This window comes from Danio rerio, chromosome 23, assembly GCF_049306965.1.
Source record: "Danio rerio strain Tuebingen ecotype United States chromosome 23, GRCz12tu, whole genome shotgun sequence".
Taxonomy (NCBI): Eukaryota; Metazoa; Chordata; class Actinopteri; order Cypriniformes; family Danionidae; genus Danio; species Danio rerio.
In genome coordinates, this window is record NC_133198.1 from 34,029,445 (window position 1) to 34,049,134 (window position 19,690).

The window sequence follows — 19,690 nt, forward strand, 5'->3', positions numbered from 1 at the left end:
CAGTGTCTCGCACTGAATGCTGTCAGTGTCGATCAATCGTATAGGCTGTCAACGGTCCAATCAGCACAGATTAGCTTCGCTAATCCCCATACCAATCGGGGGTTGGGAACAAATGAATCGGTGAACGATGGGAGTCGCTGGGATAATTCTGTGAAAATAGTTGCATATTATAAGACCATGAACTTGTTTTTTGACCTTGCACGCATATCAGCCTGTTGTTGGAGACCCTTACAACCAAAATATGACCCTATTTCATGTATAATAGGGGCTCTTTAAGACTTACTGTATGCTGCAATTGTTTTTTTTAAAGATAAAGGAAACACTGTCCTTTAATATTTTCAGTTCTAATGTGTTTGGGTGGTTTGAGAGCATCATCTGCTGCATGAACCAGAGGCCCTGAGCGGATCAACAGCCCAGGATTGTAAGCGTGTCTGTAAGAACAGTCCCGATTAGCTCAACCCTGCTTACTAGAGACCAGAGACAAAGTGTCTGACATGATTTATGACTGCCGGACACCCTGGAAAATCTAACAGGATTTCATGGGATTGTTAAAATCCAGGGCTTTGCATCATCTGGGATCAATACATTGAATTTTCATTTCCTTCCACAATAGAGTGTTTCTATTGTTAAAATGTATTTTAAAATGTTTTACTGTGTTTAGTATTTTCTTCTTATTATTATAATCATTATTACAATTATTATTATTATTATTATAAAATAGCAATAAACAAATAATCATGATTACTTATTTTACAATTTTGAATGATTGTATATAATTATAACGATTAAAAAATGTTTAAAGCTTGAAGCTTAAGTGTTTCTATTGTTAATATGTATTTAAATTTTTATTTATTATTATTATTGTTATAATTGTTATTATTTTTTTTAATTATTATTATTATTATTATTACTATAAAATTGCAATATACAATTCATATTAATTACCTATTTTACAGTTTTTAATGATTGCATTTAATTAGAATTATAATAATTAATAAAAATGTTTTTTTTTACTTACATTGTGGTCCATAAATTCAAGCTTAAGTGTTTCTATGGTTATTATGTATTTTTAAATGTTTTTTTTGCAATTATTGTTTATAATAATACACACAGCACAACATTTTATTATTATTATTATTATTATTATTATTATTATTATTATTATTAAAAATAGCAATAAATAAATCATAGTAAATAATCATGACTGCCTATTTTACAATTTTGAATGATTGTATATAATTATAATAATTAATAAAATGTTTTTTTTTATTTACATTGGGCCCATACATTCAAGCGTAAGTGTTTCAATTGTTAATATGTATTAATTCAACTTTTTTTTTGTAATTATTGTTTATAATAATACACATAACACAACATATTATTTATTTTATTATTTTTATAAGTATTATTATTATTGTTATTATTGTTACAAATAACAATAAATAAATCATATTAAATAATCATGATGACCTATTTTACAATTTTGAATGATTGTATATAATTAGAATTAAAATAATTAATGATAATGTTTTTTAATTTACATTGGAGTCCAAAAAAAAAAAAAAAACTGCAAGTGTTTCTATTGTTTTTATTATTGTTTTATTTTATTGTTTTTTTTGCAATTATTGTCTATAATAATACACATAACACAACATATTATTTATTTGTTTATTATTATTATTGTTGTTGTAGTTATTATTATTATTATTATAATAAATCAGCAATGGATAAATTCTATTAAAATAATCATGATTATCTATTTACAATTTTGAATGAGTGTATAAAATTATAATAATTAATAATAATGTTTTTTTTTTTTTTTTTACATTGGGTCCATACATTCAAGCTTAAGTGTTTCTTTTGTTGATATTGATATATGTTTTTAAATAGTTTTTGTAATTATTGTTTAAAATAATACACAACACAACCTATTATTTATTCAATATTATAATTATTATTATTGTTGCTGTTATTATTATTATAAAATAGCAATAAACAAATCATATTAAATAATCATGATTACATATTTTACAATTTTGAACGATTTTAAATGATTACAATAATTAATAATAATGTCAAAAAAATCAAAAATCAAAATAAAATTAAATATGTAAAAAATGTAAAACTATCTTATTTTTAGAGTGTTTTACATAATTCATTTGATTAATTCTAAAACCTTTACTTGAACTAAATTTTGTTATGCTCATAATATCATTTGCAAAAAAATAAAAATAAAAAATGTGTACAAAAACAAGCATTTCGGTTCATGCTTTCAAGCTTGAAACTCCCTGTGCACTGCAATTATTTTACAAATGAAAATAAAACATGACTCATTTTTATAAGCGGCCTGCTTTGACATTCCTCTTAATGTCTGATGATGGCGCCACACAGCCAGCATGAGGGGATCTGGACAGCAGCCGTTCTCCCTCTTCAAACATTAATATTCCCTCGCTCTTACTCTCTCAACAGGGTTAGAAGTGACTGCAAGAGTCTCAGTATTTGACATTTAAATAAGTATTCAATTCAGGCACAAACAAACATCACTGCACTGTCCACATTACAGCCATCGGATGTGAAGACAGAGGCCAAAAACATGGAAATAAACAACATACACCGGACATTATGACTACCAAATGAATCATCCCCATTTTAGCCAATGAACAAACCAAACCCAAAGCTGTCTGGCAACTTCTTTCACTTCATCCATCAAATATAAGCCACCGCACTGCTGTGTCCTCAGTGCCTGGTTTTATATATAAATATATATTATATATATATGTATGTATATTGCATTTTCATAATAATACAGACATAAGTTTAAATTTAACAACTTTATTAATCCCACCAGGGGCAATTAAATTAGGACAGTAGCATCATAATACAACAAACACATGAAGAGACAAATCAATCAATAAATAAATAGATAAACAAAAAAGACCCATACGTTAAAAATGTAAAACTTGCTAAATGTAAGATTATAAAGTCTTATTGCCTCAGGAATAAAGGTGAGTTTATATCAGTTAGAAGAGCATTTAATGCTTCTAAACCTTCCAGAGGGCAACAATACAAAAAAATAAAGGCTTCAGAAGATGGGAACAATCTATTACACTTTAAATTTTTCCTTATCAGTTGCTGTTCATGTAGACTTCACAGAGGCAAACCAATATTCTTGGAGCAAGTCTTGACTAAGTTTTGAAGGCGATTTTTGTCTCTTACAGAAAGTGAGGAAAACCAGCATTAAAAGGAAAAGCTTAGTACAGGGATCACCAATCTCGGTCCTGGAGGGCCAGTGTCTCTGCAGGGTTTAGCTCCAACTTTTTTCAACAGACCTGCCTGAGTGTTTCAAGTATGCATATAAGACCCTGATTAGCTGTTCAGGTGTGTTTGATTAGGATTGGAGCTAAAATCTGCAGGACACCAGCCCTTCAGGAACAAGTTTGGTGACCATTGGCTTAGTATTTTTAACCCCCCTTTGAATTTTTTTTTTCTTTTTTAAAAATTGCATTTCATTTTTGACTTGTGCATATATAAATATTTCTTGTTGTTTACATAAGGGTTTTTGTTACGATGTCTAAACCAAACAGTTTATTACTCCAAGTTGCTCTCAGATTTGAAGGAAATTTGCTCATTTGCTCTCCCTCAAGTGGTTAAAAACCTTTATAAGATTCTTTATTCTATTGAACACAAAAGAAGATACTCTGAAGAATGTTAGAAACCGGTAACCATTGACAAAAAAAAAATCATAAAAACTATGAAAGTCAATGGTTAGCAACACTTTTGGGTGAACTAGACCTTTAATATATTATTCAGTTTGACTTGTGTTATTTTAGATGACTAGAAAAATGTATTTGATTCAACATAAAAAAAAAATAGGCTGCAAGATTTTATCATAGTAAGAATGTTTTTACAAAGACAAAATGTTACATAACATGATTTGCAACATTTTATTTGCAAATAAACTGCAGAAATAAACATATAAGAAGTCATTTCTTTATTAAATTTCCTTCAGCTTAGTTCCTTATATATCAGGGTCGCCACAGCTGAATGAACCAACATGATCTTGGCATATGCTTTACCCAACGGATGTCCTTCCAGCCGCAACCCCGTACTGGGAAACATCAATACACTACTGCATTCGCACTCACACTCTAACACTACAGCCAATTTTAGTTTATGCAATTCATCTATAGGCTATACTGCATGTCTTTGGACTGTAAAGAAAACCAGAGCACCCCGGGGTAACCCACACCAACACGGGGAGAATGGGGAGAATATACAAACTCCACACAGACATACCAGCCAGGACATCAACCAGCGACCTTCTTGCTTTGAGGCGACAGTGCAATTTAATAAATGTTTAGGTTTTTGTGCTAGAAATATATGCAAAATGTAGCATATTTATTGAAACAACGCCTCATTTACATATTTGAACTACATTCAAGAAAACTTGTAATCCAAAAAAAGTGTGCAATAACTATTTAGTTTGCATTAACTATTAGTTACCTATTAGTTAACCTGCAGCATCTTGCCTTCAGTTACTGATATGAATAGAAAGAGGACATACCGCAGCTTCTTGATCATATTTCAGATTCTCACCACAGGGCCACATGATGCCGAACACGGCCTTGTTTTTACAATGCGGCTTCATTCTTCCACTGATTTGATTTGTGAAATGATCAGGGGGAATAAAGCGATCCCCGTCCCCGCTGAGAGTCTGTCCACAGGTCGAGCATGATATGAATTATGCCCAAACCACAGCAGCACAACAGCGCACTGAAGAACAACCAGCAGACAGTTATTATCAGTCCGTCCACCACATGAAATAATACACTCCCAACATAAAACACAGCACCTTTCAAACAAATACGAATTAAAAGTGAGAAACGTTAAACACTCGTAAGACTGTAATTACTCGGTCTCATTCAGAGCCCTTTCGGTCTGAAATCTCTGCCAGACGGCTAAATATGGCAGTCTGCAAAATAGCTGAATATTGGCAAGCGGAGGCTTAAACGCAAGCAAAGACCCAAAACAAAATGTTGATTGATCCTGACACTTTGAAATGGATTATTTAAACACATGACTGGAGTTTTTTTTCCTGATTTAAAACTAGGTCCTGCTGACATGTTTATAAATGCATTAAAGTAAGCATACGTTTAAATGATCCATTTGGATGTGTCAGGGTCAGTTTAGTTACATAAATATAAGTAACATTTCAAAGAGGGGAGATTTGTTGTTTTTCAAAGATGTTTCTTATGCTTACAAAGACTGCATTTATTTAAGTCAAAATAAAATCAATCATATTTTTGGACCTATTATATAATTAAGCGTTTTCTTTGCAGTCATCGCTGTCATTCCATCCTCAAGTAATAGGAAAATATTACTTTTACCATTATAAAATGACACCTGGTCAGAACACAACACTTTTCATTTGTTGATATTAAAAATCAAATATTGATTAATACTAAAGTAAAAGTTCTAGAAAACATATTTTTGTTAATTTATCCCCCAAAATGCTCTAAATTACTGTATTTATTTATATTTACTCAAATACTAAACAATGAAACACAAATGCAGAGAAATTGAGAATCTGTTTTAGTAAAAAAGTAAAAAAATATATACAGTTAAAATCAGAATTACTGCACTAATTATTAATCAGAGGACGCATAATATATCCTCAGGGGAAAAAACTGCATAAATTTCAAACTACAGCCAAACAAATCATTATAAATCAGGTAAGCAACATTCTAAGTCAGTCTCTCTTTTTTGTATGTTGTAGTGTGGCATTTATACCATAGTAATCTGTTAGTGTTTGCTTTGATTTGGCTTTTTCTGAGTTAATTATTGTGATATTCTGATTTCAACAGAGAAATACTGGAAAACATCTGTAGACTGATGGCATTTCATGTCTTTCAGCCTTATAATCTTATAATGCGAGCAAAATCACCTGATTTTTCATCAATTTAGATATTTCGCTACAGAATCATTCAAATACCAGCTCTAAGGTGACATTTATGAAGTAGCATTGGTTCCTGCTGTTTTGACGTCAGCTGCAGATGTGAATGAATGGCAGAAGAAAGTAGTTCCTCTTACAAACGTGTTTTTGAGACACCCCATGTTTAATTTTTAATATGTACACAATTATGCAGAACTGTTGTATAACTGCAAAATCACATGAGTAGCAGTGCGATGTGGCTGTATATCGGCACTGGTGGGACACTAAGGCACTTGGCCTGTGGCTTTGAGCAAACACACGCCTCCCACCAGAGCCGATATACAGCCACATCGCACTGCTATACCGATGTGATATTGCTATAAATCTACTGTAGCAAAGTTGAAGAAATTTAAAATTACAACCAATTATTTTGTTTTGCTTAAATAGATATATTTAAATCTGTCATCAAATTATTATTTCTTTAAATCTGCCTGACAAAATTATTTGCTATACAAATTCTAATGTCTTCTGTAAATCATAATAAAACACATTTTAATGTAGAGGGGGAAAAAGCTCTTTTCATTTTTGACTCGTGCATATATATGAAATATTTCTTGTTGTTTACATGAGGGTTCCTATTACGATGTCTAAACCAAACAGTTTATTACTCCAAGTTTGTCTCAGATTTGAAGGATATTTTCCCCTTGCAAGCGATTGTGCTGAGGCGTATATAGATTTGGCAGGAAGTGAGAGCTGGAAAAAGCTTGCTTTGTGTTTCGTAACGCAGCACATTAAATTGGTTTAGACAAGCAGCAAGCCAGTGTTTCTTATTCTAATGATAGGGATTTTATTTGCTCAAAGCTCTGTCATCAATTTGTTGACATAAATATGTATTTAGATGGCCAGCTTTTTTAATTACAAACAGGCATTTTTGGATGTTGGAAGTTGTGAATGCTGTGTGAGTGTTCAGTTGTCTACGGTCTCAATTGTAAATGTTGAGCTAAATGGCTGTTTACGAATTGAGTGCAATTACGCTATTATACACGATAGCCTTGTGATTACATCCACAAGCCAAATTTGCTGGACAAGCGCAGATGTGCAAATAGTTATTTGGTTGTTTGTCAGAACTTCAAGAGCAACATTATACGCTAATTAGCGAGTGCTCACCACAGGTCTTTACAGCTAAATAACTATCCCAACAAGGACACTTACGCAAATGCTGACAAACAAAAACAATGCATTTCATTTCCAGTCACTTTCGCCACATGCTAACATGCGCAGTCAGGTAATAAAGCGCATCATAAAAACACACACACACACACACACATCAGGTCTTGTTTGTCTCATTATGTCCAGCTGTGCTTTTGATAAACACTGAAGCGTTAGCCTGTAAAGATTGATCTTCATTGTCTTGACTCTGAAACGCCCTAATATCACACATACTTCATCTCCTGCACTCTCTCTCTCTCTGAAGATGAAAACTCAACCACAGCTGCTAATGACCACTGACCAAGAATAATGACATACACCTGTTTTAACTTTTCTACACTCCATTTTTCTGACTTTTCTTACTCATTTGCATTCATTTCCTTTCGATTTGTGAGGATTGAAACTGAACAAACCATAACATACACTATAAAAATACCAATTAATAAAATATAGCAAGAGCAAAACATTGAAGTTGGACTAACATTTTGGCTTGGGTTTACTTAAGATATTCCTTCATTCATTTTCCTTTAGCTTAGTTCCCTATTTATCAGGGGGTGTCACAGCAGAATGAACCGCCAACTATTCCAGCATATGTTTCACACACCTATTACCCATTTCTATGAACTTAAGAAGACATTAAAGTATGTTAAAAAATAAATAAATGTCAAAAACGTTAAATGAATGATTGTTTTCAAATCCAGTCAACATTCTGGGTGACTTTTTAAAGTTTAGGGAAACAATTCAAGTAATCTTTGGAGAACAGAAGTTGAGTCAGACTAGATGCTAAATGATTAATTGGCCCTGTCTGAAACTCTTTTCACAATGAAAACTTTAAACCATGGGTCATCCAGTTTTACATTAATCCTAATTAATACTGGGTATAAAAACTACACTCCTAAATCCTGGGTAAATGTTCTGGCATATTTACAGTATCAATGAACAAATGCATATATATATATATATATATATATATATATATATATATATATATATATATATATATATATATATATATAGGATTAGGGGATATGATTATAAGAAGTAATCAAACATAGTGGAGTATTATTGCAATTTTTAAAAAAGGAAATATATACAAGGAATATAGATAATATAGGAAATATGGATAAGTTAAACTGCAAAAAAATCAACTGTGGTTATGTGTTTTTGCATTTGAAAATATGAAGACTAAGGAATATATAAGAATGTAACTACAAGAGAGGTGGAGAATTGTGTTTTTTATAATTAAATGATGAAAAGTATAGGGAAAAAAAGTGTTACTGCGATAGAAAGATGATATAAAGTGTTAGTAATAGGATAGTGTTGATGAAATCTCAATCTCAAATGACTAGACAAGTCCAACCTAACGCAATGCTCAAACTGAAATGTTTTATCTGAATGGACTTTTCTGAATATAAAGTGAAGAATGAAACCTCCTCTTCTTCCTCCTCTTCACTCCAAGGGGTTGCATGTGTCATTGCTCTCCTGGTTCTCATTAAGCCAACTCGAGCATTTCTAGTGAACGGCCAGCTGTCAATATTTCATTATATACTCTCTGCCTTAGAGATCTGCCTCAGGTCAACATCATCAATGTGCTCCGCCTGATCAAGACACACTCAAACTTTCTGCTGCAAACTTTGGAGCATTTCTTGTCAGGAATTGTCAGCTTGTCAATATATCATGCCTTCAAAATCTGTCTCAGGTGAACTTCTGAGCAAGACAATTTCAAACTTACATTTTCAATGCGTTTTGTGCCTACTGCCTAGTACTGTAGTTTTGGCACTGAAAAAAAAGATTTATTGGATTTACTAATTTTTTTAAGTAAAGTAGTTTTAACCAATTTATTTGGGCCAATATTAAACAAACAAATTAAGTTGAACATAACTTAAGTTACTTTGTTTGCTTAAATTCAGCCGATATGAAAAAAACATTTTCTCTGTGTGGGTGAGCTTTGAAGTAAGCCATACCCTTACCAAAACATGCCATATACTGGATAAACACTAGGATCACTGAATAGTTGTCAGTACCAACGTCATTGTATTTGCAGCACTATATTTATATTGTTATTCTGCACACAGACTGTTCATACAACCACAGCAAAAAGACACCTGAAATTGCATTCAATGTTTTTCTGGAAGTCATGGCTGTAGATGCGGCACAATGTTAGGGATAATTCTATATATATAATAGGCAGAATTATTAGCCCAACAATTCTAGCTGAATTAAAACAAATAAGACTTTCTCCACAAGAAAAAATATTATCAGACATACTGTGAAAATTTCCTTGCTCTGTTAAACATCATTTAGGAAATATTTAAAAAACAAAAAAATTCAGAGGGGTCTAATTATTCGGATTTTAACTGTAAGTATATATATATATATATATATATATATATATATATATATATATATATATATATATATATATATATATATATATATATATATATATATATATATATATATATATATAAAATGCTAAAGAATGGTAAAATCTGTTAGCTTTGTTTTATCTGACGCAACATCACTCTAAAAAGTTTAAATGATTAGTTGACTAAAATGTGAGTTAACCTATTGCTTTTAAAGGGATTAGTTGACTTTTTACTTTAAAAATTAAGTAAACCCAACACATTTGTGTCACTTTTTTATGATTTACCTCACAAGCGTTGTAGTACATTAAAAGCCCAAAGTGTTTTTGGATTGTTTAAAGCATGTGAATATGAAGCACATAATTGTTTACTTGTATTAACTCACACCACACCTTTGGCATCTCAATGCAAGTTAACAGCTCAAAAACTTAGGGTCCCAATGAGGTTTAAAAAGATAACCCGGTTTAAAAATATAATCCAATGAGGTCTCACAGCAATTCATGGCTTTTTTACTTTGGTAGCAAATTGTATGATTTTGCGCGACCTCATACACAAATTTGTGTGCAATTTGGTCACACCTACAGTGGCACTTACATTTTTGGGCGGGGTTAGAGACCACACCTTCTTTTAACAAAATCTTACATTTTGACCCAAATTATATTAAACAAATTTAAACTAACTTTTTCGCTGACACACAAAACAATTGCATCTTCCTTTAAGATCAGGCTTGATAAACTAGTTTTAGCAGCACTTCAGTCTTGCTAATTAAAAAATAGCTTTGGCTGACAACATCTCATCATCTTTGACCACATGTTGAGATTAATGCTTTTAAACTGTGAGATCTGGTCGATTAAGTAATGGCATCATTAAGAACAAAATGTTTATAGGAGTGACCAGATGGAGTAAAGTGTGCGTATGTGTACATGCATGCTTATTTCTGGTGGTGGGGGGTGGCTTTCGTGACCACATGCGACAGCAAAACAGCACAAGTGGACTCCAGTCTCTTAAAATGGCCATGCAGAAATGTGTCGTCTCATGCTGATGACCTCATTCTAACAGAACATCCAAGTCATGCCAGTCCAGCTGGGCTTTACGACGCCATTCCATCCTTAAATGTTCCAAACATTCTGCGCGCAGCCTAATAAAGAGCAACTCTAAAAATGTGCCTCTTTAAAAAAACACAGCCTTGGATTAGCATGAAACAGGAACTGGGATTTAGGTTTATGGGCTCTCTTAAAGGTTGTCTGTGTTGACAGCTGATTGGCTGAAGGATGATGAAACATGATTGACGCTGATAAGAAGTGGAGTGGCACGATTGGAAACAGGACTGAGTTGGCTGTGCCAGTGTAATGGCAGTGCTGGGCAGCCATAGCCAGTTAAAGGCTCTAATGTGGCAGTGGTTTCATGGTGGTTGGCGTTGAGCAGCAGGAAAGGGAATAAAGGGGCATATAAAACAGGAAGAGAGGGAGAAAGAAAGAGCAAGAGAAAGAAATGGGACAGAGGTAAACAACTTTTTTTTTTTTTTTTTTGCTCATTCCTTCAGCTTTTTCCTTTTCTGTCTTTTCACCAAGGATATTTTTGGTCTACTTTCAGTCCATGTTTTTAATTTAAGTTTAAACGTACTTATTTATATTACAGACATGCAGAGGAAAGCCCTCAGCCTAGTTTTACCCACCCATCTATTTTGACTTGAACAACGTTAGAAAATAATGAACAATGCAACAAAAATAATAATAATAAAAAGAAAGATGTTTCTGTTAGTGTCCTCGAATTTTTTTCATTATAGTCTATGCGGTTCCTAGGCCTTTTCAAATTTGTGTTTGTGCAATAGTGATTGGGTAAATCTACTGTTGTTTTATACGTGTGCTGGACTATAAAGAAAAATGTGTTGTTTTCTTCTCTTGCCATGTGTTGATCTTAAGCTACACTCTCATCCATCTTAATACAGTGCATTTAATACTTTTCCACTTAATCACTTCAATACCTTTTAGTTTTAGAGGCCAATCGTAAAAAAGACTGTCAATAGCATAAAGGAAGGTCAGACACCATCATTTTTTTGTTTTTGTTTTACTAATTCTCATGACCTCATGGGATAGTAATGTTATTGGTCTACTACTACTATCATAGTTACACACATAGCATGGAAATAGGCATAATTGGCCCAAATAAATTAGTCAAACCTCTCATTCAATCAGAAATTAAACATTAGGTGGACTGAATTTGAAACAACATACATTCATGTGTTACATAATGCTATGCAAATCTTCTCTCCATTAAACAGAAATTGAGGAAAAAAATAAACAGAGGGGCTAATAATTCAGGGGGTTTAATAATTCTGACTTCAACTGTGTGTGTGTGTGTGTGTGTGTGTGTGTGTGTGTGTGTGTGTGTGTGTGTGTGTGTGTATTAGTCAGTACTGAAGCTAAATCTGGAGCTTATCTAACAAAATAACTTACGATAACAGTACAAAAACTAGTACAGCCAAATTTATGTTACAGAAAATTATTAAATACAAAATTAACAAAGAAGAAAAATACAGAGAAGCAAAAGAATTTAAACATTTAGTTGAAATTTTGTAGGTTGTAATTTTGTTTTCGATATTTATTTTGAATTTAATTTTATTATCTGTCAATTTCTAAACATGTTTAATGGCTAAAATATTATTTTAATAAATATATCTGTTAAATAAATCAGTTTTGTTTAAATGCACCAGAATACATTGCCTATATTCACTGAGAATGCTGTTACGTTGAGCTGTACTTGACATTTTCATTTAAATTTTAGTTCACAATTTAAGTCATTTTTTAATTTGGTTTTAGTTTTTGCCTTTAGAATCTCAAACTTTAAACCTTGTGACCATCAGTCAGTAAAATAAAACCCTCTCAAAGATCTCCCTCTCACACATACACACACACTCCCAGTCTGCACCATGTGCCCTTCAAGATGTATTCAGTCAGATTCCTCAAAGTGTTTCATATGTGTGTTGTGTGTGAGAGCTCTTCTGATGACAACCTGAAGGAAGAGAAAACAACACTTGTGTGTACATAAGAGCACATGTGATCTCTCTCTTTCTCTTTCTCTCTCTCCCCAGACCCCTCTCATCCTCTTCTCCATTCATAAAATATCAAACAGTTCAGGTCCCGGAATAGGGCTGCCCTGCGGCTGCCTGACAGTGCGGATATTTTCAGTAGGTCCTTGTGGTGTTTTTGCAGGTGTCCAGGCAGGATGCCCGCGTGAATTCGGAGAGCACATCAGACGCAGTATAATTCTATTAGTCCTATACACATATATGTATATTAAAACCATACCCGGCATTGGGAACCCGCAGTGCTTAAAGAGCATGAGACAGAGCAACCCATCCTCGAACATTACACAGGAGAATGTGTGTGAGTGTATATGTGTTAATGACCTGCTAAAGAAAGACTGACGGATTAAACGGACAGCTGACAGACTGCCCGAGGGAGGAATTTTTTTAGTCTTCAACCAAAAAGGTCTTAATTAGCTAGTTTCTTCCCAAAGGCCAGCAGTATGCCATTACATTCAATTACACGGTCTAAAATGTCTAAAATAAGACATGCTGTGTGTGGGTGAGCTTATGTATGTGTGAGCACGGGACACATAAAACACTTCATCTTTAACATACTGAAGTACTTCTAAAAAATTCAGAGAAACACCTCTCTTTTTTATTATTTAATTACTATATTATTAAAGGATTGCCACATTGCATATTCCAGATCCCCTGTAAAACAATAAAAATAGACAATTATTATAAATGAACCTCCCTCAATCAAGTTTGGTTTTGGCTCTTCATAAGAAAAGGTTTGGGCACCCCTGCTTTAATAGTCAAAAATTTTAGGGATCAATTCATTTTCTTTTCAGCTTATTCCCTTTATTAATCAGAAGTCGCCACAGTGGAATGAACCGCCAACTTATCCAGCATATGTTTTACGCAGCGGATGCCCTTCCAGCCGCAACCCAACACTGGGAAACACCCATACACTCTTGCGTTTACACACATACACAACGGACAATTTAGCTTATTCAGTTCACCTATAAAGCATGTCTTTGAACTGTGGGGGAAACCGGAGCACCTGGAGGAAACCCACGCGAACATAAACAACATAAAATATACTTGCACCCACAAACTGATCCAAACCTGTAAGTTCCTCTGTTGAACATCAAACATTTATTTTGAACAACCCAATGACTTCCATAGTAGAAAAAACTGTGGAAATTGATGATTGTTATCACCTGTTTTGAGCCCCAAAACATTGCTCAAAATATCTTCTTTTGTGTTCAACAGAAGAAATTCACAGGTTTGGGACAATTTTAGTGTGAATAAATTCACAGAATTTTCATTTCTGTCAAATCTACTTTAAGCTCCTTCAGCATGTTTTCGGGAAGTATCTTTTAGTCTTTTGCTTTGCTTTCATTCTTCTCTCTCTCCTTTTTCTTCCTTCAGTCATTTCCTCTGAGCGAATCACTTATTCATGATTTTATTGCTTTTGGATTTAAATCATTCTCACTATCTTTCCCCAGGAGAGTAAAGTTCATAAAAAAACACCTGCTTGCTCTCTACTTCTTTTTCGTAAATTTTCATCTTCTCCTCTCCCCACAATCTGACCTACAATCTCTTTCCCATTCTCTATTCAACACTTCCTCTTTCTCACTTCCCTTTTTTCCCAAGTTCTCTGGTACTTCATCCGTCCAGTGCTAATGTTGTCCCAAGAGGTTTGCAGACCCTCTGAGTGATGCTTAGGCTCCCTGTCGGGGATCTACAGAGTGAGAAACTGTTACATCGCCCTCTAGAGGCTAAAATGACTAACATCATTTTCTCCAGTCTCTAGCAAAAAATACCAATATCTTTCAATAACATAGATGCCAGCAGCTTGTATAGTACCATCAACAAAACAAACATAGCTGATTTGCTACTGATTTTTTTTAGCTGGAACAAATCTGCATCTTAACGCATCAAAATAAAGTTTGCTGCTATTCCATTAAGACTGGAAACATTATTTTCCATTCAGGTTCATACAAAAACAAACATTAACATAATATGACGTACTTGTAATTTTAGAGAGTCTGATAATTATTCATTTTGTTCAATTTCTATATTCTGTTATTTTCACTTACACTTTTTTTGCTTATTCAAACAACTTATTTAAAATGAACTGAAACAACACAATTCTTCATATTTCACTGGGACAACTTAATTTTTTTATGTTCAATCCACATAATTTTGGTAAAAGAGTTAAGTTAACTTAATCGATTTGTGTTTGGACAACATGAATAAATTGTGTGGAAGCCAGCATTTGTTACAGTGTGTATCAATTCAAATATACCTGAAACACGCATTTAGAATCAGAGCAGCCTAAATATATAATATTGTTCATCTGGTTTGTATTTTTTAATAAGATCAGTATGTTATCTGCACTGAAAAATGATTCAGAGATGATTCCTTGGATTTACATTTTTTAGGCTAAGTATTTGCAAACAATTTATTTGGGTCAAATTTAAACAAACAAATTAAGTAACATTACTCAATTTAAATTGTTTGTGTAAATTCAACACATATAAATTGCAACAATTTTGCAGACTATATTTTTTTCAGTGTGGTTTTATATTTCAGAATGAAAAGCATTTTAAATATGGTAAGTGAGATCTTTAGGTTTTAACATTTAAATGTAATGTCAAGTAGCCAACACATTTGCAATCTATGAAACTGACTTGCTCTTTTTAAACTGACTGTCTCTAAAATGTGCATTTTACAAGACTACACGTAATCATAAATCATATAATTTACTCAATTTTTTTTGGCTGCAAATGATTCAAAGATGACTTCTTGGATTTAATCCATTTCTTTAAGGTAAGTGGTTGCAAAAAAATTATTTGGGGTGAATTTAAACAAGCTAATTAAGTTGAACGTTACTAAATTGAATTCAACCCATATAAATTGTTAGCAACAATTTTGCAGAAATCTTTTTTTTTCTGTGTGGAATTGTAGTTTTTTCTCACCATGATTTGCTTGATAATATGAAATTAACTGTTAGTTTATTTGTTTAAAGGTTCAAAATATGCTAAAATATGGCTAAAATAAGGGTAAAATACTACAAATTCTTAAATTAAACTGGGATACAATTTAGGAGAAGAATAAAGATAAAGTCTATGGACTGATTAATGCTGTTTGCTGAGAGAGAATTGAATGCATTTAACACTTTGCATGTTTTTACTATTATTAGGTAGGTTGGGGTATAGACAATCAAATCCACATAAATGTAATTTGAAATACTACTACTGCTACTACTACTACTAATAATAATAATAATAAATTGATTAATAATAATAATAATAATAATAATAAACAATATGCAATTGCTGGGGTTGTATTTGACTAATTTGTATTTTAGAGTGTACAAAAATATATGAAACTGTCAATCAAAACAAAAACATATGACTTTGACACCGTAAATCACCAAAATTTCTTAATTAACGAATAACCAGTGCATAGTTAAATTATATAAAACAAATATATAAACCAATATTTTTACATATTGCGGGGCTGGAAAGAAGTACATCGATAGGCCCTATTTAATACCAGCTCAGCTTCCTTCCCCTTAATAATTTTCTCACACAAACAAAGTTGACCTTCTGCCTACGCGTGTTTCGCTTCTCTCCCCCGTGACAGGTCGTAACGCGCGGCGCGGAAATCCAATGTCAATACCGGTAGAATCGCTGGGGGTCCCCGCGTCCGCGTCGCCCCATAAAGACTGTCATAAATACGGTAAATACATCAGTGTATATGGTGCACGTTAAGAAATACCGCATTTTCACGGGGAGATTAACTTTATGAATGGTTTTGTGGGTCACGGGTGGTTTGGCGTGTCGTTTCATTTGAGGCGGATTGAGGATGCTTCAGTGCCCTCAGTGTACTGCTCCTTTCCTCATATATGCACCTCTGCGTTTGGCAGCAGTGGGTCGCGCCCGCCGCAATGGGGTCTCTCTCGCCTTTCTTTCAAAGGGATTTTTTTTCTTAATAGTTTTTTTTTCTTTTCTTCCTCCCATATACCCGCGTTCCTCGCGCTGCCACTTCCGCTATAAAGCCCTTGGCTGGCTGCCACGCGGCCATTAGCACTAGCAAAATAACTGTTAACAATATGGTGCCCAGACACAGCAATTCCGACTCTAAAGTTTAACCAGCCGACATGGTTTGAGTCCAGCGATGCCAGAGGTTACAGAGGATTAGTAAACAAGCGCATTTTACACACGAGTGCAGTCTCCTGTTCAATAAACAAACACGCAGATCATTTTTCTAAGATGCTTCACACCTGAGGGAGCAGGAGAACATAAATGCACAGGTCTGAGAAACATACTATGTTTCGTGCCATTATAAATGAGCCTAAATATTTGTGCAATGCAGAGTTAATTACACAGAAATGTGTTAATTGCGCGCTGCGGGAAAATAAAGCGCATGCAATGTTTCCTCTGCTTTCCATCACAGGTAGGTTATTAAGAGATGAAAAGGCCCGTTATTAGGCGCGTGTCATTTCATGAAGCAATTCCACACATGCATTAAAGATGTTTTCAGGTAAATCTGAAACGAGCGTATGATCTAATTGTTAAGCAGACTGAATGCATTTTTTTGCATTTCAATTGGAATTAAAAAAATATTCATACCTAAATTTGAGGATAAAAAAGGCAGCTAAATTGTGCAGCTATTATCAAAAACAATCAAGAAGTTAGCCTACATTATGCTGTTAAATGGTTATGGTTAAAGATATATTAAGTAGGTTTATTACATTAGCATAAATACCTGAAACATCTGAATGGGCTGCCTGGATATAGTTGCAAAATAAGTTATCGATAGAATAGAGGCAACCGAATTAAGATAATCGTTATATTTATTTCCTTCAGGCTAAGAAGTAAATAATAATAATAATAATAATAATAAAATACAAATAATGCGTTGCTATAATTTATTGCAGTTATACTATAGTCATTAATAGTATCTTAATTTGGTCTGTAACTTATACTTCAATTATACGTCTCCAATATTGAACTGCAAAATAGCAAATAAAAAGTATGCTCCAAGTTTCCAAGCAAAGTATATTTGTTTTCATCACGGCAAATAGTTTTATATAGACAATGGAATCCAATGTTGACCAGCCTTATGCATGTTTATTAAAACTAAACTTGTTAACGGGAAATAAGGTGCTGCTAACGCCATTACATTTAACACCAATACGCATATTACGTTTGATATATTAATAAGCTATGTTTCAGAAAAAAAACACGCTGTTGAATATTACATCAACTCAATCAATTTATTGCACACTAAAAAATCTTGGTTATTTTAACTAAAATATGGGTAAATTTTGTTTAACCATTGTGCTAAATTTGGGCTATAGCTTGTATCCAATAAATGATCATGCGGTTGTTTTTTTTCCATATTTAGGCCTATTTCAGGTTAAAATAAGGTTAAAATAACCTAGCATTTTTAGATACATAACAGGGCAGACAAATCGAACAAAAGAACAAAGTGTGCGGCTAACTAGCTATATAACGATCCTGTTATAATAATAATTAAAAACTGCTTATAAAAAAAAAAAAAAAAAAAAAAAGCCTCTTTTAATTTACATTATAAAATAAAAAAATTATTCAGAATATGTCTCAATAACTAAAGTTGCGTTATTATTATTATTATTATTATAAATAATAGTGATAACAATAATAAAACACTAATAATAATAATTATATTAATAATATTAATAATTATAATAGTAGTAGTAATAACAACGACAACAATAATACAATAGTAATAATAATAGTAATAACAACAACAACAATACATTGATATTATTATTATTAATGTATTATTATTGCTATTATTATTATTATCATTTATAATACTACTAATAATAATAGCAGTAGTAATAACAACGAAAACAATAATAATAATACAATAATAGTAACAATGACAAAAACAATAATAAAACATTATTATTATTATTATTATTATTGCACAAAACTGAAAAATATTTGAATATCTAAAATAAGAATTAAGGTAAACGCTGAAGTATTGGACACGTTCCCCCCACATTTTCAACAAATACAATAACGACCAATACCAAAAAAAAAAATTATTTCCCATATATTATTTTACATATACAATTTTAATTAACGTAAATTGCTAACAAACAAAAGTAAAGAAGAAGAGACTTAAGTTTAATCAGATAAAGACGATGCTGATACATTTACTGGAGTGTGGGGAATTAATAAACTGTATTTTATAATTCTACAGGCTATTATATCAACTGACCTGTTTTTGAACATCAACTGACCTGTTTTTGCACACAGATTATACAAGAATACATAAAACCGTTCTAAATTGTTACAAATTTTATACATTAATGTGGACACTTTTTGTAAAAAAAAAAAAAAATATATATATATATATATATATATATATATATATATATATATATATATATATATATATATATATAACAACCCTGTTATATTATAATGAATTAAAATATAAATAAATATAGCCTCATTGAAATTACCTTATAAAATAACTAAAACATCGCGTTTGTTTTTCTTTTAAATCACACACATAAAACGCTGCCATGCATGCATTTTTCTTTTTCCGTCATGCTATTCTTGTTCATATTTTACTTGGTCGGCCGAAAATAAAGTACTGTACATGCTCCAAGTGTCCTCACATGCGCGTGGGACACGAATTTTTCAAATGGCTGAGTGTGCAACAATTTACAAATCGCAAACGGCTGGTAGATTAAAACTCCGGAGCATATTTAACACCCACAATATAGGCTATTGGTTTGGAGAAATCTAAAAATCTAAAGTGGTGATAACCTTTGCGAAACATCTATGAAATATCTAGCCAAGAATAGGCCAAAAACACATTGGCATGGAAAAATAAATTATTATTTAAAATTAAGTTCTTTAAAATAATCTAAAATTATTTTCCCATTGATCTTACAAGTAGATTACTTAATAGAAAGAACCAAAAAATCACCAACAATTATACAATGTCTTTATTTGTTAATTGTGTTTATTAAAAAAATGCCTTTACCTAAAGCTGAAAGCATTTATGCCCTATACAATTACGGCTTATTTTTGTGTAGCGGCTGTAGACTATTGCAGTAAATGCAAATATTATTTT

General features: G+C 32.5%; 1 protein-coding gene across 4 annotated transcripts in view; it reads right to left on the bottom strand.

The window, feature by feature from the left end:
• The window catches only part of LOC101887148 (hormonally up-regulated neu tumor-associated kinase homolog A), a 216,550-nt gene that overhangs the window by 53,384 nt on the left and 143,476 nt on the right, over positions 1–19,690 (bottom strand). The window lies entirely within an intron of this gene.